Consider the following 25,484-nt stretch of genomic DNA (forward strand, 5'->3'; position numbering starts at 1 on the left):
ACGGGGCAGTGAGCACAGTGGGTGATGGGTGAACGGGACTCGGTGCGAGTTAGGACACGGGGCAGTGAGCACAGGGGGTGATGGGTGAACGGGACTCGGTGTGATTTAGGACATGGGGCAGTGTGCACAGGGTGTGATGGGTGAACGGGACTTGGTGCGAGTTAGGACACGGGGGCAGTGAGCACAGGGGGTGCTGGGTGAATGGGACTGGGTGCGAGGTAGGACACGGGGCAGTGAGCACAGGGGGTGATGGGTGAACGGGACTGGGTGTGAGTTAGGACACGGGGCAGTGAGCACAGGGTGTGATGGGTGAACGGGACTTGGTGCGAGTTAGGACACGGGGGCAGTGAGCACAGGGGGTGCTGGGTGAACGGGACTGGGTGCGAGGTCGGACACGGGGCAGTGAGCACAGGGGGTGATGGGTGAACGGGACTGGGTGTGAGTTAGGACACGGGGCAGTGAGCACAGGGGGTGATGGGTGAACGGGACTGGGTGTGAGTTAGGACACGGGGCAGTGAGCACAGGGGGTGATGGGTGAACGGGACTGGGTGTGAGTTAGGACACGGCGCAGTGAGCACAGGGGGTGATGGGTGAACGGGACTGGGTGCGAGTTAGGACACGGGGGCAGTGAGCACAGGGGGTGCTGGGTGAACGGGACTGGGTGCGAGGTAGGACACGGGGCAGTGAGCACAGGGGGTGATGGGTGAACGGGACTGGGTGCGAGGTAGGACATGGCCTGGCAGAGTCTTGGATGAGCTGAGGTTTATGGAGGGTGGAACATGGGAAGACGGCCGAAGAGGGAGATAAGCCTGGACCGGGGAAATTGTAATTAATAGAAAGCATAAAAAGGTAGAGAGATGCAGAGAAACAGTCCTGGGGGTGAACAGCAGGAGTTCGGTTTTGCTGAGTGTCCCAGTCCAGATAATGAGATGTTTTTCTGTTGCTGTGTGTCGTGTCCCAGAATGTGAACGCTTAACGGAGCTTCTCAGCTTCCTGGCCTGCTGGTGTGTGAAACCACAGTTGGGTCAGCGCTGATTCAGTGCAGGGGGAGCTGCTGCCACGCGCCGTCGCTTATCGCCCAGTGAACAGGCAGCTTTCAGTTCCTCCCCGGCCCTGCTCTCTCTCCCCCTCCCCTGGGAGCGAGCGACCACACCACCTGCCGAGCTTCACAAACAAGACAAAAAACGGCAGCGATTTGGGTATCGGCTGCTAAATTAAGGCTTTCGAAACACCGCCCAGGTCCTCCGTGGTGAGATGACGAGCTGCCAAACTGCATTCAGTGCCGCTCTCAGGCGCAGGCTGGGATCTGGCTGTTCGGCCATGTGAATCATCGCCGTCGTGGATTTAACAGGACTGACTGTTTCTGATGGCCGACAAGAGCTTTGAGGGAACAGAGAAAATACCCCATTAAATCCGCAAACCCATTCCCCTATTTACAGAACTCACCTCCCCCCGCCCTCCCCCCCCCCGACGGTCTCACATATGAACTTAAGAATTAGGAGCAGGAGCCGGCCATTCGGCACCTCAAGCCTGCTCCGCCATTCAATAAGATCATGGCTGATCTTCGACCTCAACTCCACTTTCCCGCCCGATCCCCATATCCCTCGATTCCCTGAGAGTCCAAAAATCTATCGATCTCAGCCTTGAATATACTCAACGACTGAGCCTCCACAGCCCTCTGGGGCAGAGAATTCCAAAGATTCACCGCCCTCTGAGTGAAGAAATTCCTCCTCATCTCAGTCCTCAATGGCCGACCCCTTATCCTGAGACTGTGACCCCTGGTTCTAGACTCCCCAGCCAGGGGGGAAACAGCCTCTCAGCATCTACCCTGTCAATCCCCCTCAGAATCTTGTATATTTCAATGAGATCACCTCTCATTCTTCTAAACTCTAGAGAATATAGGCCCATTCTACACAATCTCTCCTCATAGGACAGCCCGCTCATCCCAGGAATCAATCTAGTGAACCTTTATTACACCGCCTCCAAGGCAAGTATATCCTTCCTTAGATAAGGAGACCAGAACTGTGCACAGTACTCCGGGTGTGGTCTCACCAAGGCCCTGTACAATTGTAGCAAGGCTTCCTTACTCTTATACTCCAGCCCCCTTGCAATAAAGGCCAACATACCATTTGCCTTCCTAATTGCTTGCTGTACCTGCATGCCAGCTTTCTGTGATTCCTGTACAAGGACACCCAGGTCCTTCTGAACACCATCATTTACTAATCTCTGAACTTATAAAAAATATTCTGCTGTTTTTATTCTCTGACCAAAGTGGATAACCTCACATTTCCCCACATTATCCTCCATCTGCCACATTACTGCCCACTCACTGAACCTGTCTGTATCCCTTTGAAGACACTTTGGGCTAAAAATTGAGGGGCGCTAACTTCGCCGGGGTGCTAAAAATTAGCGTCCCCGTGCCGGAAATTGAGTGGTTGTGCCCCAAGAGGGAAGCGGGGCGCTACTGGAAGCGTTCCGCATCCCTCTTGGGGCGCTGTGAGTCAATATTGCGCCACACGCTACGGCACGTCGCGCCGCGCTATTGCAGGCTATCCGCCCCTTCTTAAAGGGGAGGGGCCTTGTGCAGCGCGACCTGGTGCCCAGCTGGGCCCCCGGGGATCAGGAGTGCCGGCAAAAGAGCCCGGCACTCAAGAGAAGTGCCGAGCTCATGGAGCGCAGCCAGCACTCCGCAGTGGGGGGGGGGGGGGCGGGGGGGGGGTGCGTTTCAGGAGGTTTGGGACGGGAGCGGAGGCAGGTGCTGGCAGGCGGCCAGCAACAAAAATGGCCGCCCCTGCACCTCGCCTTTAAATTGCGCCTCCCCGGCCGCAGGTACGCCCCCCTGACCCCGTCGGACATAGCGTCCGGCGGTAGGTCAGGGGGCGCTCCCGGAGATCATGGCCGGGGCGTGAGCGGGGTGCTGCGCACGCCAATGACGTCATCGCCAGAGGCGCAGCGCCACAGGGCGCTACCGGTTAGCGCCACCACTAACCTCCCGCTGAATTTTGCGGGAGGCGTGGGCAGTGCCGCGCCCGGGCGCTAGTTGGTTTGCGTCCAGTTAGCGCCCTCTTAAGGCGCTAACGGGAGGCGCAACCAACTGAGTTTTTCCCCCTTTGCGTCCTCCTCACAGCTTACTGTCCCGCCTAGCTTTGTATTGTCACCGCCTCCTTCCACCCGCGCTCTCGTCACGGACACATCGACCGCTAACACCGGCCGGTGAGTCAGCATCCAGGCGGCTTCAACTTCAGATCGCCGTCGGAAGAAGCGAGCGCGAGGCCGGGAGAAAATCTTTTACACAGAGGCCTGTTGGACAGGGACTGTCCCACCAGAAACAGCGCTGGTAGCAGAGTCCAGAGTAGCTTTGAAAAGGGAAATGGGTAAATATTTGGGAAATTAAAATTTAAAAGGGCAGAGGAACTTGACTAATCTACTGGAATATTTTGAGGATGTGACTGGTAGAATAGATAAGGGAGAACCAGTGGATGTGGTGTATTTGGACTTTCAGAAGGCTTTCGATAAGGTCCCGCATAAGAGATTAGCGTGTAAAGTTAAAGCACATGGGATTGTGGGCAAGGTATTGACTTGGATAGAAAACTGGTTGGCAGACAGTTGGCGGAAGAGTCCAGAACCAGGGGTCACAGTCTAAGGATAAGGGGTAAGCCATTTAGGACAGAGATGAGGAGGAATTTCTTCACCCAGAGAGTGGTGAACCTGTGGAATTCTCTACCACAGAGGGCAGTTGAGGCCAACTCATTAAATATATTCAAGAAGGAGTTAGATATATTTCTTAAGGCTAAAGGGATCAAGGGATATGGGGAGAAGGCAGGGACAGGGTACTGAATTTGGATGATCAGCCATGATCTCATTGAATGGTGGAGCAGGCTCGAGGGGCCGAATGGCCGACTCCTGCTCCTATCTTCTATGTTCCTATGGAACGGGACTAAAGGGAGAGGCCTTTCAGAGAGAGGGCACGGGGCGATGGGCTGAATGGCTCAAGGCTGCCTTCGGCTCCTGGGCTCAGTTATGGTGCCACACAGCATCTGCTCGCATTCAAACCAACCAACCACACCTCAGATAATCCTGTCAAAGGCCAGGAAGTGAGGGTGGAAATGCTGCCTGGGTATGAGTGGGCCCATCAGTGGTGATGATGGATTCCTGGGGCAGAGGGTGCGGGATGCAAGGGTTGGGAGTCAGTGCCCTAATTTGACATAACGCTGAAACCATGCAGCACACCCCGGTCGAACAGCCGCCTGTGAACGCAGCACAGCTCAGCCATAAAAAAAAAATGAGTAGTGCGATCCCAGCCTGTGCCGAAGGCAAGGCCTCTCCTCCACCCCCCCACAGATTTTTCAACCCCTCTAACAACAACGATTTGCATTGGTATAGCGCCTTTAATATCCCAGGGCTCTTCACAGGAGCGTTATCAGACAAAATTTGAGCCACATAAGGAGATATTAGGGACAGGTGACCCAAAGCTGGGTCAAAAAGGTCGGTTTTAAAGAGCGACTTAAAGGAGGCGAGAGAGGTAGAGAGGTTTAGGGAGGGAATTCCAGAGCTCGGGGCCCAGGCGGCTGAAGGCACGGCCGCCAATGGTGGAGCGATGGGAATCGGGGGATGTGAGAGAGGCCAGAATTGGAGGAGCGCAGAGATCTGGGAGGGTTGTGGAGCTGGAGGGGGTTACAGAGATAGGGAGGGGTGTGGGGCTGGAGGGGGTTACAGAGATAGGGAGGGGTGTAGGGCTGGAGGAGGTTACAGAGATAGGGAGGGGTGTAGGGGCTGGAGGAGGTTACAGAGATAGGGAGGGGTGTAGGGCTGGAGGAGGTTACAGAGATAGGAAGGGGTGTAGGGGCTGGAGGAGGTTACAGAGATAGGGAGGGGTGTAGGGCTGGAGGAGGTTACAGAGATAGGGAGGGGTGTAGGGCTGGAGGAGGTTACAGAGATAGGGAGGGTTGTGGGGCTGGAGGAGGTTACAGAGATAGGGAGGGGTGTAGGGCTGGAGGAGGTTACAGAGATAGGGAGGGGTGTAGGGGCTGGATGAGGTTACAGAGATAGGGAGGGGCGTAGGGGCTGGAGGGGGTTACAGAGATAGGGAGGGGTGTAGGGCTGGAGGAGGTTACAGAGATAGGGAGGGGTGTAGGACTGGACGGGGTTACAGAGATAGGGAGGGGTGTAGGGCTGGATGAGGTTACAGAGATAGGGAGTGGTGTAGGGGTTGGAGGAGGTTACAGAGATAGGGAGGGCTGTAGGGGCTGGAGGGGGTTACAGAGGTAGGGAGGGGTGTAGGGCTGGAGGAGGTTACAGAGATAGGGAGGGGTGTAGGGGCTGGAGGGGGTTACAGAGATAGGGAGGGGTGTAGGGGCTGGAGGAGGTTACAGAGATGGGGAGGGGTGTAGGGGCTGGAGGAGGTTACAGAGATAGGGAGGGGTGTAGGGGCTGGAGGAGGTTACAGAGATAGGAAGGGGTGTAGGGGCTGGAGGAGGTTACAGAGGTAGGGAGGGGTGTAGGGCTGGAGAGGGTTACAGAGATAGGGAGGGGTGTAGGACTGGAGGAGGTTACAGAGATAGGGAGGGGTGTAGGGGCTGGAGGAGGTTACTGAGATAGGGAGGGGTGCAGGGCTGGAGGGGGTTACAGAGATGGGGAGGGGTGTAGGGCTGGAGGAGGTTACAGAGATAGGGAGGGGGTGTAGTGCTGGAGAGGGTTACAGAGATAGGGAGGGGTCTAGGGGCTGGAGGAGGTTACAGAGATAGGGAGGAGTGTAGTGCTGGAGGAGGTTTCAGAGATAGGGAGGGGTGTAGGGCTGGAGGAAGTTACAGAGATGGGGAGGGGTGTAGGGCTGGAGGAGGTTACAGAGATGGGGAGGGGTGTAGGGCTGGAGGAGGTTACAGAGATGGGGAGGGATGTAGGGCTGGAGGGGGTTACAGAGAAAGGGAGGGGTGTGGGGCTGGAGGAGGTTACAGAGATAGGGAGGAGTGTAGGGGCTGGAGGGGGTTACAGAGGTAGGGTGGGGTGTAGGGCTGGAGGGGGTTGCAGAGATAGGGAGGGGTGTAGGGCTGGACGGGGTTACAGAGATGGGGAGGGGTGTAGGGCTGGAGGAGGTTACAGAGATAGGGAGGGGTGTAGGGCTGGAGGAGGTTATAGAGATAGGGAGGTGTGTGGGGCTGGAGGAGGTTACAGAGATAGGGAGGGGTGTAGGGGCTGGAGGAGGTTACAGAGATAGGGAGGGGTGTAGGGCTGGAGGAGGTTATAGAGATAGGGAGGGGTGTAGGGCTGGAGGAGGTTACAGAGATAGGGAGGGGTGTAGGGCTGGAGGAGGTTATAGAGATAGCGAGAGGGGCGAGGAGGCCATGGAGGGATTTGAACACGAGGATGAGAATTTTAAAATTGAGGCGTTGCCGGATCGGGAGTCAATGTAGTTCAACGAGCACAGGGCGGTGATGGGCGAACGGGACTCGTTGTGAGTCAGGAGACGGGGGCAGCAGAGTTTCGGAGGAGCTCAGGTTTGCGGAGGGTGGAAATGTGGGAGATCTGGCCAGGAGAGCTTCAGAATAGAAGTGTAAGGGGCTGGGCATCCACAGGAGGATGAATCTCCCAATTAATACCGAGTTAAGGAAACGGCCCCTTTAAGGCGTGTGATCGGGGCTCCTCCTGGAGTCTGTCCTCTGGTGACACCCTTTGGAGCGCGGCAACTGCACAGCCGCTCCCTCTCCAGCAGGTGGCGCTCTAACACCCGCTCCCTCTGCAGCAGGTGGCGCTCTAACACCCGCTCCCTCGCCAGCATGTGGCGCTCTAACACCCGCTACCTCTCCAGCACGTGGCGCTCTAACACCCGCTCCCTCTCCAGCAGGTGGCGCTCTAACACCCGCTCCCTCTCCAGCAGGTGGTGCTCTAACACCCGCTCCCTCTCCAGCAGGTGGCGCGCTAACACCCGCTCCCTCTCCAGCAGGTGGCGCTCTAACACCCGCTCCCTCTCCAGCAGGTGGCGCTCTAACACCCGCTCCCTCGCCAGCAGGTGGCGCTCTAACACCCGCTCCCTCGCCAGCACGTGGCGCTCTAACACCCGCTCCCTCTCCAGCATGTGGCGCTCTAAGACCCGCTCCCTCTCCAGCAGGTGGCGCTGTAACATCCGATCCCTCTCCAGCAGGTGGCGCTGTAACACCCGCTCCCTCTCCAGCAGGTGGCGCTCTAACACCCGCTCCCTCTCCAGCAGGTGGCGCTCTAACACCTGCTCCCTCTCCAGCAGGTGGCGCTCTAACACCCGCTCCCTCTCGAGCAGGTGGCACTCTAACACCCGCTCCCTCTCCAGCAGGTGGCGCGCTAACACCTGCTCCCTCTCCAGCAGGTGGCGGTCTAACACCTGCTCCCTCTCCAGCAGGTGGCGCTCTAACACCCGCTCCCTCTCCAGCAGGTGGCGCTCTAACACCCGCTCCCTCTCCAGCAGGTGGCGCTCTAACACCCGCTCCCTCTCCAGCAGGTGGCGCTCTAACACCCGCTCCCTCTCCAGCAGGTGGCGCTGTAACGTGTCTTTTATTGTTGAGTGAGCGGGCAAATACATGGCAGATGCAGTATAACGTGGATAAATGTGAAGTTATCCACTTCGGTAGGAAAAACAGAAAGGCAGAGTATTTTTTAAATGGTGATAGATTGGGAAATGTTGATGTACACCAGTAACTGAACATAGAAACATAGAAAACAGAAGATAGGAGCAGGAGTCGGCCATTCGGCCCCTCGAGCCTGCTACGCCATTCAATGAGATCATGGCTGATCATCCAAATTCAGTACCCTGTTCCTGCCTTCTCTCCATATCCCTTGATCCCTTTAGCCTTAAGAAATATATCCAACCCCTTCTTGAATACATTTAATGAATTGGCCTCCACTGCCTTCTGTGGTAGAGAATTCCACAGGTTCACCACTCTCTGGGTGAAGAAATTCCTCCTCATCTCTGTCCTAAATGGCTTACCCTTTATCCTTAGACTGTGACCCCTGGTTCTGGACTCCCCGACCATCGGGAACATCCTTCCTGCATCTAGTCTGTCTAGTCCTGTTAGAATTTTATAAGTTTCGATGAGATCCCCTCTCATTCTTCTAAACTCCAGCGAGTACAAGCCAATCGACCCAATCTCTCCTCATACGTCATTCCTGCCATCCCAGGTATCAGCTTGGTGAATCTTCGCTGCACTCCTTCCATGGCAAGAACATCTTTCCTCAGATAAGGCGACCAAAACTGCACACAATACTTTAGATGTGGTCTCACCAAGCCCTGTACAACTGCAGCAAGACATCCTTGTTCCTGTACTCAAACCCTCTTGCTACAAAGGCCAACATACCGTTTGCCTTCCTAACCGCCTGCTGCACCTGCATGCTTACCTTCAGTGACTGGTGCACAAGGACACCCAGGTCTCGTTGCACTTCCCCTTCTCCCAATCTATTGCCATTCAGATAATAATCTGCCTTCTTGTTTTTGCCACCAAAGTGGATAACCTCGCATTTATCTACGTTATATTGCATCTGCCATGCTTCTGCCCAATCACCCAACAAGTCCAGATCATACTGGAGTTTATCGGTATCCTCCTCACAGCACACATGCCCACCCAGCTTTGTGTCATCTGCAAACTTGGAGATATTACATCTAGTTCCCTCATCCAGATCATTAATATATATTGTGAATAGCTGGGGTCCAAGGACCGATCCCTGCGGTACCCCACTAGTCACTGCCTGCCACTTGGAAAAAGAGCCGTTTATTCCAACTCTCTGCTTTCTGTCTGCCAACCAGTTCTCTATCCAAGTCAATACCTTGCCCCCAATCCCATGTGCCTTAATTTTACATGCTAATCTCTTATGCGGGACCTTATTGCAAGCCTTTTGAAAATCCAAATATACCACATCCACTGGTTTTCCCTTATCTATTTTACCAGTTACATCTTCAAAAAATTCCAGTAGATTAGTCAAGCACGATTTACGTTTTGTAAATCCATGTTGACTTTGTCCGATCCTGTCACTTTTTTCCAAGTGCTCTGCTATTACATCCTTTATAATGGACTCTAGCATTTTCCCCACTACCGATGTCAGGCTTACATGCAGGTGCAGCAAGCAGTTTGGAAGGCAAATGGTATGCTGGCCTTCATTGCAAGAGGATTTGAGTACAGGAGCAAGGATGTCTTACTACATTTGTACAGGGCCTTGATGAGACCACACCTGGAGTACTGTGTGCAGTTTTGGTCTCCTTACCTAAGAAAGGATATACTTGCCATAGAGGGAGTGCAACGAAGGTTCACCAGACTGATTCCTGGGATGGCAGGACTGTTGTATGAGGAGAGATTGGGTCGACTAGGCCTGTATTCACTAGAGTTTAGAAGAATGAGAGGGGATCTCATTGAAATGTATAAAATTCTGACAGGGCTAGACAGACTGGATGCAGGGAGGATGTTTCCTCTGGCTGCGGGGTGGGGGGGGGGGGGGATCCAGGACGAGGGGTCACAGTCTCAGGATACAGGGTAGGACATTTAGGACTGAGATGAGGGGAAATTTTTTCACCCAGAGGGTGGTGAACCTATGGAATTCTCTACCACAGAAGGCTGTGGAGGCCAAGTCACTGAATATATTTAAGAAGGAGATCGATAGATTTCTAGACACAAAAGGCATCAAGGGGTATGGGGAGAGAGCGGGAATATGGTATTGAGATAGAGGATCAGCCATGATCCTATTGAATGGCGGAGCAGGCTCAAAGGGCCGAATGGCCGAATCCTGCTCCTATTTATCTATGTTTCTATGTTCCTGGGTGTCGCTGGGAAGGCCGGCATTTATTGCCCATCCCTAATTGCCCTTGAAAAGGTGGTGGCGAGCCACCGTCTTGAACTGCTGCAGCCCATGTGCTGAAGTTACTCCCACAGTTCTGTTAGGGAGGGTGTTGAAGCTGGTAGATGGGGTACCAATCAAACGGGCTGCTTTATACTTGATGGTCATAGAGCCAGAACAGCACAGAAGGAGTCTGTTCGGCCCATCGAGTCTGTGCCGGCTCTCTGTAGAGCGACCCAGTCAGTCCCATTCCCCCGCTCTATCCCCGTAGCCCTGCAAGTTTATTTCCCTCCAGTGCCTATCCAGTCTCCCCTTGAAAACATTGAGTGTTTCCGCTTCCACCACTTCCGTCGGCAGTAAGTTCCAGGTCCTCACCACTCGCTGTGTAAAAATGTTTTTCCTCAAGCTTGTTGAGTGTTGTTGGAGTTGCACTCATCCAGGCAAGCGGAGAGTATTCCATCACACTCCTGACTTGTGCCTTGTAGATGGTGGAGAGGCTTTGGGGAGTCAGGAGGTGAGACACTCGCCGCATAATACCCAGCCTCTGACCTGCTCTTGTAGCCACAGTAATTATGTGGCTGGTCCAGTCTCTGGTCTATGGTGACCCCCAGGATGTTGATGGTAGGGGATTCGGTGATGGTAATGCCATTGAATGTCAAGGGGCGGTGGTTAGACTCTTGCTTGTTAGAGATAGTCATTGCCTGCCACTTGTGTGGCGTGAATGCTACTTGTCACTTTTCATCCCAAGCCTGAATGTCGTCCAGCTCTTGTAGCATGCGAGCATGGACTGCTTCATTGTTGGAGGAGTTGCGAATGGATCTGAACACTGTGCAATCATCAGCAAGCATCCCCACTTCTGAGCATATGATGGAGGGGAGTTCATTGATGAATCAGCTGAAGGCCGTAGGGCCTAGGACTCTGCCCTGAGGAATTGCTGCAGTGATGTCCTGGGGCTGTGATGATTGATCTCCAACCTCCACAACCATCTTCCTTTGTGCTAGGTCTGACTCCAGCCAGTGGAGAGCTTTCCCCCTGATTCCCAATGACTTCAGTTTTACTAGGGCTCCTTGAGGCCACCGTCCGTCAAATGATGCCTTGATGTCAAGGGCAGTCACTCTCAGCTCACCTCTGGACTTCAGCTCTTTTGTCCATGTTTGGAAGAAGGTCTGGAGCCTAGTGGTCCTGGCGGAATCTGAACTGAGCATCCATTCCCTCTCCAGCAGGTGGCGCTCTAACATCCGCTCCCTCTCCAGCAGGTGGCGCGCTAACATCCGCTCCCTCTCCAGCAGGTGGCGCTCTAACATCCGCTCCCTCTCCAGCAGGTGGCGCTCTAACATCCGCACCCTCTCCAGCAGGTGGCGCTGTAACATCTGCTCCCTCTCCAGCAGGATTCCTGTGGGACTCCTCTCAGTGTGTTAGAGAATGGAATCATAAAATGGTTACAGCACAGAAGGAGCCCATTCGGCCCATCGAGCCCATGCTGGCTCTCTGCAAAGGCACTTCAGCTAGTCCCACTCCCCCGCCCTTTCCATGAGGCCATGCACATTTTTTCCTTCAGGTACTTATCCAACTCCCTTTTGAAAGCCGTGATTGTATCTGCCTCCACTTTCAGGCAGTGCATTCCAGATCCTAAGCAATCGCTGTGTAAAAAAGTTTCCCCTCATTTTGCCTTTGGTTCTTTCTTCCAGTCATCTTAAATCTGTGTCATCTGGTTTTCGATCCTTCCGCCAATGGGTACAGTTTCTCTCTATCTGCTTCTCTAGACCCCTCATGATTTTGAACACCTCTGGAATTCATTTATTTTGTCGATGTTTGGACCACGGCTGTAATGAGGTCTGGAACCGAGTAATCCTGGCAAAACTCGAATTGAGCATTCATTCCCTCTCCAGCAGGTGGTGCTATAACATTTTAAAAATGTGTTCCTGGGATGTGGGCGTCGCTGGCAAGGCCGGCATTTATTGCCCATCCCTAGTTGCCCTTTGAGAAGGTGGTGGTGAGCCACCTTCTTGAACCGCTGCAGTCCCGTGTGGTGAAGGTGCTCCCACAGTGCTGTTAGGGAGGGAGTTCCAGGATTTTGACCCAGCGACGATGAAGGAACGGCCGATATATTTCCAAGTCAGGATGCTGTGTGACTTGGAGGGGAATTTGGAGGTGGTGGTGTTCCCGTGCGCCTGCTGCCCTTGTCCTTCTAGGTGGAATAGGTCGTGGGTTTCGGAGGTGCTGCCGAAGAAGCCTTGGCGAGTTGCTGCAGTGCATCTTGTAGATGGTACGCATTGCAGCCACGGTGCGCCGGTGGTGGAGGGAGTGAATGTTTAAGGTGGTGGATGGGGTGCTTTGTCCTGAGTGGCATCGAGCTTCTTGAGTGTTGTTGGAGCTGCACTCATCCAGGCAAGTGGAGAGTATTCCACTCCTGACTTGTGCCTTGTAGATGGTGGAAAGGCTTTGGGGAGTCGGGAGGTGCGACACTCGCCGCAGAATACCCAGCCTCTGACCTGCTCTTGTTGCCACAGTATTTATGTGGCTGGTCCAGTTAAGTTTCTGGTCAATGGTGGCCACCCAGGATGTTGATGCTGGGGGATTTGGCAATGGTAATGCCGTTGAATGTCAAGGGGCGGTGGTTAGACTATCGCTTGTTGGGGATAATCATTGCCTGGCACTTGTGCGGTGTGAATGTTACTTGTCACTTATCAGCCCAAGCCTGAAGGTCATCCAGGTCTTGCTGCATGCGGGCATAGATTGCTTCATTGTTGGAAGTGTTGAAATATGGAACTGAATACAGTGCAATCATCAGTGAGCATCCCCACTTCTGAGCTTATGATGGAGGGGAGGTCATTAATGAAGCAGCTGAATCTTCCTTTGTGCTAGGTATGACTCCAGCCAGTGGAAAGTTTTCCCCCTGATTCCCATTGACTTCAAATTTACTAGGGCTCCTTGATGCCACACTTGGCCGAATGCTGCCTTGATGTCAAGGGCAGTCACTCTCACCTCACCTCTAGAGTTCATCTCCTTTGTCCATGCTTGGAACAAGGCTGTAAGACGTGCGGAGCGGAGTGGTCCTGCCAGAACCCAAACTGAGCATACGCTCCCTCTCCAGCAGGTGGCACTGTAACATCCACTCCCTCTCCAGCAGGTGGCGCTGTAACATCCGCTCCCTCTCCAGCAGGTGGCGCTGTAACATCCGCTCCCTCTCCAGCAGGATTGCTGTGGGACTCCTCTCAGTGTGTTAGAGAATGGAATGATAGAATGGTAACAGCACAGATGGAGGCCATTCGGCCCGTCGAGCCCGTGTGGCTCTCTGCAAGAGCACTTCAGCTAGTCCCACTCCCCCACCCTTTCCCAGGAGCCCAGCTAATTTTTTTCCTTCAGGAAATTATCCAACTCCCTTTTGAAAGCCACAATCGAGTCTGCCTCCAACACCCTTTCAGGCAGCACATTCCAGGTCCTAACCAATTGCCACGTAAAAAACATTTTCCTCACGTCACCTTTGGTTCTTCTGGCTATCACCTTAAATCTGTGTCCCCTGGTTCTCGAACTTTCCACCAATGGGAACAGTTTCTCTCTATCTACTCTGTCTAGACCCCTCATGATTTTGAACACCTCTATCAAATCTCCTCTCAACCTTCTCTGCTCTAAGGAGAACAGTCCCAACTTCTCCAATCTACCCACAAAACTGAAGTCCCTCATCCCTGGAACCATTCTCTGAAATTCAGTTATTTTTGTCCATGTTTGGACCAAAGCCATAATGAGGTCTGGAGGCGAGTGATCCTGGCCAAAGCCGAACTGAGCAACGGCTCCCTCTCCAGTAGATGGCGCTGTAACATTTTATTTATTCGTCTCTGGGATGTGGGCGTCGCTGACAAGACCAGCATTTATTGCCCATCCCTAGTCGCCCTTGAGAAGGTGGTGGTGAGCCGCCTTCTTGAACCGCTGCAGTCCCGTGTGGTGAAGGTGCTCCCACAGTGCTGTTAGGGAGGGAGTTCCAGGATTTTGACCCAGCGACGATGAAGGAACGGCCGATATATTTCCAAGTCAGGATGCTGTGTGACTTGGAGGGGAATTTGGAGGTGGTGGTGTTCCCGTGCGCCTGCTGCCCTTGTCCTTCTAGGTGGAATAGGTCGTGGGTTTCGGAGGTGCTGCCGAAGAAGCCTTGGCGAGTTGCTGCAGTGCATCTTGTAGATGGTACGCATTGCAGCCACGGTGCGCCGGTGGTGGAGGGAGTGAATGTTTAAGGTGGTGGATGGGGTGCTTTGTCCTGAGTGGCATCGAGCTTCTTGAGTGTTGTTGGAGCTGCACTCATCCAGGCAAGTGGAGAGTATTCCACTCCTGACTTGTGCCTTGTAGATGGTGGAAAGGCTTTGGGGAGTCGGGAGGTGCGACACTCGCCGCAGAATACCCAGCCTCTGACCTGCTCTTGTTGCCACAGTATTTATGTGGCTGGTCCAGTTAAGTTTCTGGTCAATGGTGGCCACCCAGGATGTTGATGCTGGGGGATTTGGCAATGGTAATGCCGTTGAATGTCAAGGGGCGGTGGTTAGACTATCGCTTGTTGGGGATAATCATTGCCTGGCACTTGTGCGGTGTGAATGTTACTTGTCACTTATCAGCCCAAGCCTGAAGGTCATCCAGGTCTTGCTGCATGCGGGCATAGATTGCTTCATTGTTGGAAGTGTTGAAATATGGAACTGAATACAGTGCAATCATCAGTGAGCATCCCCACTTCTGAGCTTATGATGGAGGGGAGGTCATTAATGAAGCAGCTGAATCTTCCTTTGTGCTAGGTATGACTCCAGCCAGTGGAAAGTTTTCCCCCTGATTCCCATTGACTTCAAATTTACTAGGGCTCCTTGATGCCACACTTGGCCGAATGCTGCCTTGATGTCAAGGGCAGTCACTCTCACCTCACCTCTAGAGTTCATCTCCTTTGTCCATGCTTGGAACAAGGCTGTAAGACGTGCGGAGCGGAGTGGTCCTGCCAGAACCCAAACTGAGCATACGCTCCCTCTCCAGCAGGTGGCACTGTAACATCCACTCCCTCTCCAGCAGGTGGCGCTGTAACATCCGCTCCCTCTCCAGCAGGTGGCGCTGTAACATCCGCTCCCTCTCCAGCAGGATTGCTGTGGGACTCCTCTCAGTGTGTTAGAGAATGGAATGATAGAATGGTAACAGCACAGATGGAGGCCATTCGGCCCGTCGAGCCCGTGTGGCTCTCTGCAAGAGCACTTCAGCTAGTCCCACTCCCCCACCCTTTCCCAGGAGCCCAGCTAATTTTTTTCCTTCAGGAAATTATCCAACTCCCTTTTGAAAGCCACAATCGAGTCTGCCTCCAACACCCTTTCAGGCAGCACATTCCAGGTCCTAACCAATTGCCACGTAAAAAACATTTTCCTCACGTCACCTTTGGTTCTTCTGGCTATCACCTTAAATCTGTGTCCCCTGGTTCTCGAACTTTCCACCAATGGGAACAGTTTCTCTCTATCTACTCTGTCTAGACCCCTCATGATTTTGAACACCTCTATCAAATCTCCTCTCAACCTTCTCTGCTCTAAGGAGAACAGTCCCAACTTCTCCAATCTACCCACAAAACTGAAGTCCCTCATCCCTGGAACCATTCTCTGAAATTCAGTTATTTTTGTCCATGTTTGGACCAAAGCCATAATGAGGTCTGGAGGCGAGTGATCCTGGCCAAAGCCGAACTGAGCAACGGCTCCCTCTCCAGTAGATGGCGCTGTAACATTTTATTTATTCGTCTCTGGGATGTGGGCGTCGCTGACAAGACCAGCATTTATTGCCCATCCCTAGTCGCCCTTGAGAAGGTGGTGGTGAGCCGCCTTCTTGAACCGCTGCAGTCCGTGTGGTGAAGTTACTCCCACAGTGCTGTTAGAAATGGAGTTCCAGGATTTTCACCCAGCGACAATGAAGGAACGGCCGATATATTTCCAAGTCAGGATGGTGTGTGACTTGGAGGGGAACTTGGAGGTCGTGGTGTTCCCATGCGCCTGCTGCCCTTGTCCTTCTAGGTGGAAGAGGTCGCGGGTTTGGGAGGTGCTGCCGAAGAAGCCTTGGCGAGTTGCTGTAGTGCCTCTTGTAGATGGTACACACTGCAGCCACGGTGCGCCGGTGGTGGAGGGCGCGAATTTTTAAGGTGGTGGATGGGGTGCCAATCAAGTGGGCTGCTTTGTCCTGGAATGTGTCGAGCTTCTTCAGTGTTGCTGGAGCTGCACTCATCCAGGCAAGTGGAGAGTATTCCATCACACTCCTGACTTGTGCCTTGTAGATGGCGGAAAGGCTTTGGGGAGTCAAGAGTCGAGACACTCGATGCAGAATACCCAGCCTCTGACCTGCTCTTGTAGCCACAATATTTATATGGCTGGTCCAGTTAAGTTTCTGGTCAGTCGTGACCCCCAGGATGTTGATGGTGGGGGATTCGGCGATGGTAATGCCATTGAATGTCAAGGGGCGGTGGTTGGACTCTCGCTTGTTGGAGATAATCATTGCCTGGCACTTGTGTGGCGCGAATGTTATTATCACTTATCAGCCTAAACCTGAACGTCATCCAGGTCTTGTTGCATGCGGGCATGGACTGCTTCATTGTTGGAGGTGTTGAAATATGGAACTGAAAACTATGCAATCATCAGCGACCATCCACATTTCTGACCTTTTGATGGAGGGGAGGTCATTGATGAAGCAGATGAAGATGGTTGGGCCGAGGACACTGCCCTGAGGAACTCCTGCAGCGATGTCCTGGGGCTGAGATGATTGACCACCAACAACCACAACCATCTTCCTTTGTGCTCGGTATGTTTCCAGCCAGTGGAGAGTTTCCCCCCGATTTCCATTGACTTCAGTTTTACTAGGGCTCCTTGATGCCACACCTGGCCGAATGCTGCCTTGATGTCAAGGGCAGTCACTCTCACCTCACCACTGGAATGCAGCTCCTTTGTCCATGTTTGGAATAAGGCTGTAATGATGTGTGGTGCGGAGTGGCCCTGACGGAACCCAAACTGAGCATACGCGCCCTCTCCAGCAGGTGGCAATGTAATATCTGCTCCCTCTCCAGCAGGTGGCGCTGTAACACCCGCTCCCTCTCCAGCAGGTGGCGCTATAATACGCACTCCCTCTCCAGCAGGTGGCGCTCTAACATACGCTCCCTCTCCAGCAGGTGGTGCTCTAACATTCGCTCCCTCTCCAGCAGGTGGCGCTCTAACATCCGCACCCTCTCCAGCAGGTGGCGCTGTAACATCTGCTCCCTCTCCAGCAGGATTCCTGTGGGACTCCTCTCAGTGTGTTAGAGAATGGAATCATAAAATGGTTACAGCACAGAAGGAGCCCATTCGGCCCATCGAGCCCATGCTGGCTCTCTGCAAAGGCACTTCAGCTAGTCCCACTCCCCCGCCCTTTCCATGAGGCCATGCACATTTTTTTCCTTCAGGTACTTATCCAACTCCCTTTTGAAAGCCGTGATTGTATCTGCCTCCACTTTCAGGCAGTGCATTCCAGATCCTAAGCAATCGCTGTGTAAAAAAGTTTCCCCTCATTTTGCCTTTGGTTCTTTCTTCCAGTCATCTTAAATCACAGAATCACAGAATCACAGAAACCTCACAGTGCAGATAGAGGCCATTTCGGCCCATCGAGCCTGCACCGACACATATCCCACCCGATCCCCGTAACCCCTACACCAACACATATCTCACCCTATCCCCGTAACCCCACATATTTAATCCCCCTAACACTAAGGGTCAATTTTTATCATAGTCAATCAACCTAACCCGCACATCTTTGGACTGTGGGAGGAAACCGGAGCACCCGGAGGAAACCCACGCAAACACGGGGAGAATGTGCAAACTCCACACAGACAGTCACCCGAGGCCGGATTCGAACCCGGGTCCCTGGCGCTGTGAGGACCTTCCGCCAATGGGTACAGTTTCTCTCTATCTGCTTCTCTAGACCCCTCATGATTTTGAACACCTCTGGAATTCATTTCTTTTGTCGATGTTTGGACCAAGGCTGTAATGAAGTCTGGAACCGAGTAATCCTGGCAAAACTCGAATTGTGCATTCATTCCCTCTCCAGCAGGTGGTGCTATAACATTTAAAAAATGTGTTCCTGGGATGTGGGCGTCGCTGGCAAGGCCGGCATTTATTGCCCATCCCTAGTTGCCCTTTGAGGAGGTGGTGGTGAGCCACCTTCTTGAACCGCTGCAGTCCCGTGTGGTGAAGGTGCTCCCACAGTGCTGTTAGGGAGGGAGTTCCAGGATTTTGACCCAACGACAATGAAGCAACTGTCGATATGTTCCCAAGTCAGGATGGTGTGTGACTTGGAGGGGAATTTGGAGGTGGTGGTGTTCCCATGCACCTGCTGCCCTTGTCCTTCTAGGTGGAAGAGGTCGCGGGTTTGGGAGGTGCTGCCGAAGAAGCCTTGGCGAGTTGCTGCAGTGCATCTTGTAGATGGTTAACACTGCAGCCATGGTGCGCCGGTGGTGGAGGGAGTGAATGTTTAAGGTGGTGGATGGGGTGCCAATTAAACAAGTTGCTTTGTCCTGGGTGGCATCGAGCTTCTTGAGTGTTGTTGGAGCTGCACTCATCCAGGCAAGTGGCGAGTATTCCATCACAGTCCTGACTTGTGCCTTGTAGATGGTGGAAAGGCTTTGGGGAGTCAAGAGGTGAGACACTCGCCACAGAATACCCAGCCTCTGACCTGCTCTTGTAGCACAATATTTATATGGCTGGTCCAGTTAAGTTTCTGGTCAGTGGTGACCCCCAGGATGTTGATGGTGGGGGATTCGGCGATGGTATTGCCATTGAATGTCAAGGGGCGGTGGTTGGACGCTCACTTGTTGGAGATAGTCATTGCCTGGCGCTTGTGTGGCGCGAATGTTACTTGTCACTTATCAGCCTAAGCCTGAACGTCATCCAGGTCTTGTTGCATGCGAGCATGGACTGCTTCATTGTTGGAGGTGTTGAAATATGGAACGGAACACTGTGCAATCATCAGCGACCATCCCCATTTGTGACCTTATGATGGAGGGGAGGGCATTGATGAAGCAGATGAAGATGGTTGGGCCTAGGACACTGCCCTGAGGAACTCCTGCAGCGATGTCCTGGGGCTGAGATGATTGACCTCCAACAACCACAACCAACTTCCTTTGTGCTCAGTATGTCTCCAGCCAGTGGAGAGATTCCCCCCTGATTCCCATTTACTTCAATTTTACTAGGGCTTCTTGAAGCCACACTTGGCCGAATGCTGCCTTGATGTCAAGGGCAGTCACTCTCAACTCACCTCTGGAATTCAGCTCCTTCGTCCATGTTTGGAACAAGGCTGAAATGAGGTGTGGAGCGGAGTGGTCCTGACGGAACCGAAACTGAGCATACGCTCCCTCTCCAGCAGGTGGCGCTGTAACATCCGCTCCCTCTCCAGCAGGTGGCGCTGTAACATCCGCTCCCTCTCCAGCAGGTGGCGCTCTAACATCCGCTCCCTCTCCAGCAGGATTGCTGTGGGACTCCTCTCTGTGTGCTAGAGAATGGAATGATAGAATGGTAACAGCACAGATGGATCCATTCGGCCCGTCGAGCCCGTGTGGCTCTCTGCAAGAGCACTTCAGCTAGTCCCACTCCCCCACCCTTTCCCAGGAGCCCAGCTAATTTTTTTCCTTCAGGAAATTATCCAACTCCCTTTTGAAAGCCACAACCGAGTCTGCCTCCAACACCCTTTCAGGCAGCGAATTCCAGGTCCTAACCAATTGTCACATAAAAAACATTTTCCTCACGTCACCTTTGGTTCTTCTGGCTATCACCTTAAATCTGTGTCCCCTGGTTCTCGAACTTTCCACCAATGGGAACAGTTTCTCTCTATCTACTCTGTCTAGACCCCTCATGATTTTGAACACCTCTATCAAATCTCCTCTCAATCTTCTCTGCGCTAAGGAGAACAGTCCCAACTTCTCCAATCTACCCACAAAACTGAAGTCCCTCATCCCTGGAACCATTCTCTGAAATTCAGTTATTTTTGTCCATGTTTGGACCAAAGCCATAATGAGGTCTGGAGGCGAGTGATCCTGGCCAAAGCCGAACTGAGCAACGGCTCCCTCTCCAGTAGATGGCGCTGTAACATTTTATTTATTCGTCTCTGGGATGTGGGCGTCGCTGACAAGACCAGCATTTATTGCCCATCCCTAGTCGCCCTTGAGAAGGTGGTGGTGAGCCGCCTTCTTGAACCGCTGCAGTCTGTGTGGTGAAGTTACTCCCACAGTGCTGTTAGAAATGGAGTTCCAGGATTTTCACCCAGCGACAATGAAGGAACGGCCGATATATTTCCAAGTCAGGATGGTGTGTGACTTGGAGGGGAACTTGGAGGTCGTGGTGTTCCCATGCGCCTGCTGCCCTTGTCCTTCTAGGTGGAAGAGGTCGCGGGTTTGGGAGGTGCTGCCGAAGAAGCCTTGGCGAGTTGCTGCAGTGCCTCTTGTAGATGGTACACACTGCAGCCACGGTGCGCCGGTGGTGGAGGGAGCGAATTTTTAAAGTGGTGGATGGGGTGCCAATCAAGCGGGCTGCTTTGTCCTGGAATGTGTCGAGCTTCTTCAGTGTTGCTGGAGCTGCACTCATCCAGGCAAGTGGAGAGTATTCCATCACACTCCTGACTTGTGCCTTGTAGATGGCGGAAAGGCTTTGGGGAGTCAAGAGCCGAAACACTCGATGCAGAATACCAGCCTCTGACCTGCTCTTGTTACCACAGTATTTATGTGGTTGGTCCAATTAAGTTTCTGGTCAATGGTGACCCCCAGAATGTTGATGGTGGGTGGTTCGGCGATGGTAATGCTGTTGAATGTCAAGTGGCAGTGGTTAGACTCTCACTTGTTGGAGATAATCATTGCCTGGCACATGTGTGGCACGATTGTTACTTGCCACTTATCAGTCCAAGCCTGAACGCCGTCCAGGTCTTGCTGCATGCGAGCATGGACTGCTTCATTGTTGGAGGTGTTGAAATATGGAACTGAACATTGTGCAATCATCAGCGAACATCCCCACTTCTGACCTTATGATGGAGGGGAGGTCATTGGTGAAGCAGATGAAGATAGTTGGGCCTAGGGCACTGCCCTGAGGAACACCTGCAGCGATGTCCTGGGGCTGTGATGATTGACCACCAACAACCACAACCATCTTCCTTTGTGCTCGGCATGTCTCAGGCCAGTGGAGACTTCCCCCCCTGATTAACATTGACTTCAGTTTTACTCGGGCTCCTTGATGCCACACTTGGCCAAATGCTGCCTTGATATCAAGGGCAGCCACTCTCGTCTCGCCTCTGGAATTCAGCTCTTTTGTCCATGTTTGGAACAAAGCTGTAATGAGGTCTGGAGCCGACTGGCCCTGGCAAAACCCGAACTGAGCATCCGCTCCCTCTACAGCAGGTGGCGCTGTAACACCCGCTCGCTCTACAGCAGGTGGCGCTGTAACATCCGCTCCCTCTCCAGCAGGTGGCGCTGTAACATCCGCTCCCTCTACAGCAGGTGGCGCTGTAACATCCGCTCCCTCTCCAGCAGGTGGCGCTGTAACATCCGCTTCCTCTACAGCAGGTGGCGCTGTAACATCCGCTCCCTCTACAGCAGGTGGCCCTGTAACATCCGCTCCCTCTACAGCAGGTGGCACTGTAACATTTTTTTTATTCGTTCCTGGGATGTGGGCGTCGCTGGCAACACCAGCATTTATTGCCCGTCCCCCATTGCCCTTGAAAAGGTGGTAGTGAGCCATCGTCTTGAACCACTGCAGTCCGTGAATGAATGGCGATATATTTCCAAGTCAGGATGGTGTGTGACTTGGAGGAGAACTTGGAGGTGGCGGTGTTCCCATGTGCCTGCTGCCCTTGTCCTTCTAGGTGGTAGAGGTCGCAGGTTTGGGAGGTGCTGTCAATAAAGCCTTGGCGAGTTGTTGCAGTGCATCTTGTAGATGGTACACACTGCAGCCACAGTATGCCAGTGGTGGAATGAGTGGTTGTTTAAGGTGGTGGATGGGGTGACAATCAAGCGGGTTGCTTTATCTTGGATGGTGTCGAGCACCTTGAGTGTTGTTGGGGCTGCACTCATCCAGACAAGTGGAGAGTATTGTGTCACACTCCTGACTTGTGCTTTGTAGATGGTGGAAAGGCTTTGGTGAGTCAAGAGGTGCGACACTCGCTGCAGAATACCCAGCCTCTGACCTGCTCTTGTAGCCATAGTATTTATGCAGCTGGTCCAGTTAAGTTTCTTATGAATGGTAACCCCCAGGATGTTGATGGTGGGGGATTCGGCGATGGTAACGCTGTTGAATGTCAAAGGGCAGTGATTAGACTCTCGCTTGTTGGAGATAGTCATTGCCTGGCACTTGTGTGGCGCAAATGTTACTTGCCACTTATCAGCCCAAGCCTGAATGTCATGCAGTTCTTGTTGCATGCGAGCATAGACTGCTTCATTATCTGAGGAGTTGTGAATGGCGCTGAACACTGTGCAGTCATCCCCACTTCTGAGCTTAAGATGGAAGGGAGGTCATTGATGAAGCAGCTGAAGATGGTTGGGCCTAGGACACTGCCCTGAGGAACTACTGCAGCGATGTCCTGAGGCTGTGATGATTGGCCTCCAACCACCACAACCATCTTCCTTTGTGCTCAGTATGTCTCCAGTGTTAGATTTTCTCTTACTACTGTTCGGACCTCAAGAATTACGAATTAGCGTAACAATGACAGACAAGGATGTGATCAATAAAATTGGCCTTTTAATCAGACTATAGTTCAGAATTCAAGTGTGCATAGAAGCACCTTGGGCAATGAATTCAAAGAACTCCCAGCAATAAATATGCCTGCAACTTATCAATTCAACGTATATAAAAGTGCCCCTTAATAATAATTCAAACGTACATAAAAGTACCCCCCTTAACAACATCTAAGCTTATATCCGAGTCTCGTACATACTCCTTTATCTCTGGGTGATCGGTCCAGGGAAAATTGTAATTCGAAACAGAGACTGGCCAGCTTTCTCAGTCCATTGTTTCTCCTGTTCTGTCTTCTGGGCTTCTCCTTCATTCTCTGAAAACTCCCGCCACTGGGCTATAAGGCCTCGTCAATCATAAATAAAAACCTGCCTCCCTTGGATAGGTCAGTTCCACTCCAAACCTTCCCTGATTGGAGTTCCTTCCACATGACACGTTCCTGTTCCTGTGAGATGTATGGGGGCGGGACTCCCTTGTCAATCATGTTCTTCCTTCTTGTCCATGTGGCCTCTCACACAAAGAACACATGCTGATTTCCTACATTTTGAATCCGCCCGTTATCACCTTACAATTCGTTCGCAATTTCGATCTCCACACGGTTTTATTACACTTTTCAGAATCTTACACCAGCCAGTGGCGAGTTTTCCCCTTGATTCCCATTGGCTTCAGTTTTACGAGGGCTCCTTGATGCCACACTTGGCCAAATGTTGCCTTGACGTCAAGGGCAGTCACTCTCACCTCACCTCTGGAATTCAGCTCTTTTGTCCATGTTTGGAACAAGGCTGTAATGAGGTCTGGAGCCGAGTGGTCCTGGCGGAACCCGAATTGAGCATATGCTCCCTCTCCAGCAGGTGGCGATGTAACATTCGCGCCCTCTCCAGCAGGTGGCGCTGTAACATCCGCTCCCTCTCCAGCAGGTGGCGCTGTAAGATCAGCTCCCTCTCCAGCAGGATTCCTGTGGGACTCTTCTCAGTGTGTTATAGAATGGAATTATAGAATGGTTATGGCACAGGAGGAGCTAGCAAGAATTTAGGGAGCAGATTAAAATGCAGGGCCTCAAAGGTTGTAATCTGTGGATTACTCCCGGTGCCACGTGCAACTGAGTATAGGAATAGGAGGGTCGAGCAGATGAATGCGAGGCCAAAGAGTTGGTGCAGGAGGGAGGGCTTTAGTTTCCTGGATCACTGGGTCTGCTTCTGGGGAAAGTGGGACCTGTACAAGTCGGACGGGTTGCACCTGAACCAGAACGAGACCAAAATCCTTGCAAGGAGTTTTGCTAGTGCTGTTGGGGTGGGGGGGGGGGGGCGGTGTTAAACTAACTTGGCAGGGGGATGGGATACGGAGTAGAGCTATAGTAGACGGTGATGCACAGCCAAATATAGAGGAAAATAAGTCAATCTGGAAGGCAGAGCAAATATGTAATGGTACAAGGGAGTATGGCAAGGCTGGATGGCATTTATTTTAATGCAAGTATTCTTGCGAGTAAGGCAGATGAATAGAAGGTGTTGATGAACACATGGGAGTATGATGTTGTTGCTATCACAGAGACATGGTCGAGGGAGGGGCAGGACTGGCAGCTCGATATTCCGGGGTATAGAATCTTCAGGCGAGACAGAGGGGGTGTAAAAGAGGAGCAGGTGTCGCAATGTTAATCAAGGAGTCAATTACTGCAGTAAGGAGGGATGATATCTTAGCAGATTCCTCTAATGAAGCCATATGGGTAGAACTTAAAAACTAAAAGGGGGCAAGCACTTTGCTGGGTGTGTACTATATGCCCCCAAACAGTCAGGGGGAGATAGAGGCACAGATATGTAGGCAAATCTCAGAGAAGTGTAGAAATAATAGGGTAATAATAGTAAGGGATTTCAACTTCCCCAATACTAACTGGGATAGTCAGAGTGTGAAAGGCTTAGAGGGTGCAGAATTCTTAAGGTGCATCCAGGAGAGCTCTCTGAGGCAGCATGTAGAAAGTCCTACAAGAGAGGGGGCGGTACTGGACCTAATTCTAGGGAATGTAGCTGGGCAAGTGGTAGTAGTGTCAGTAGGAGAGCATTTTGGTGACAGTGACCATAATTCGGTGAGATTTAAGGTAGTCGTGGAAAAGGACAAAGATGGACCGGAAATAAAGGTTCTAAATTGGGGGAAGGCCGATTTTAATATGATAAGGCAGGATCTGGCCAAAGTGGACTGGGATCAGCTACTTGTAGGAAAATCCACATCAGTGCAGTGGGAGTCTTTCAGAAAGGAAATAGAAAGAGTACAACGCCAACTTGTTCCCGTAAAGGTCAGGGGTGGGACCAATAACCCCGGGGACCCCTGGATGTCAAGGGATATACAAGAATGGATTAGGAAAAAAAGGGTGGCTTTTGGCAGATACAAAGGACTAAAAACAGTGGAAGCACTAGAGGCGTATAGAAAGTGCAGGGGGGCACTTAAAAAATAAATTAGGAGAGCGAAGAGGGGGCATGAAAAAACACTGGCGGGCAAAAATAAAGGGAAATCCTAAGGTGTTTTACAAGTATATTAAGGGCAAGAGGATAACCAGGGAAAGAGTAGGGCCCATCAGGGACCAAAATCTGTGTGCAGAGCTGGAAGATGTGTTGAGGTTTAAAATGAATATTTTGCATCTGTGTTCACTATGGAGAAGGATGATGTAGGCATAGAAATCAGGCAGGGGGATTGTGATATACTTGAACAAATTAGTGTTGAGAGGGAGGAGGTACTAGCGGTTTTAGTGGGCTTAAAAGTGGATAAATCCCCAGGCCAAGACGAGATGTATCCCAGGCTGCTGTGTGAGGCAAGGGATGAGATTGCAGGGGCTCTGACACAAATTTTCAGAACCTCTCTGGCCACAGGGGAGGTGCCAGAGGACTGGAGTACAGCTAACGTAGTACCATTATTCAAGAAGGGTAGTAGGGATAAACCAGAGAATTACAGGCCAGTGAGCCTAACATCAGTGGTAGG

The sequence above is a fragment of the Somniosus microcephalus genome, unplaced genomic scaffold (genome assembly GCF_052327205.1).
Source record: "Somniosus microcephalus isolate GS21.2 unplaced genomic scaffold, FLI_Smic_1.0 unresolved_chr7, whole genome shotgun sequence".
NCBI classification, from domain to species: domain Eukaryota; kingdom Metazoa; phylum Chordata; class Chondrichthyes; order Squaliformes; family Somniosidae; genus Somniosus; species Somniosus microcephalus.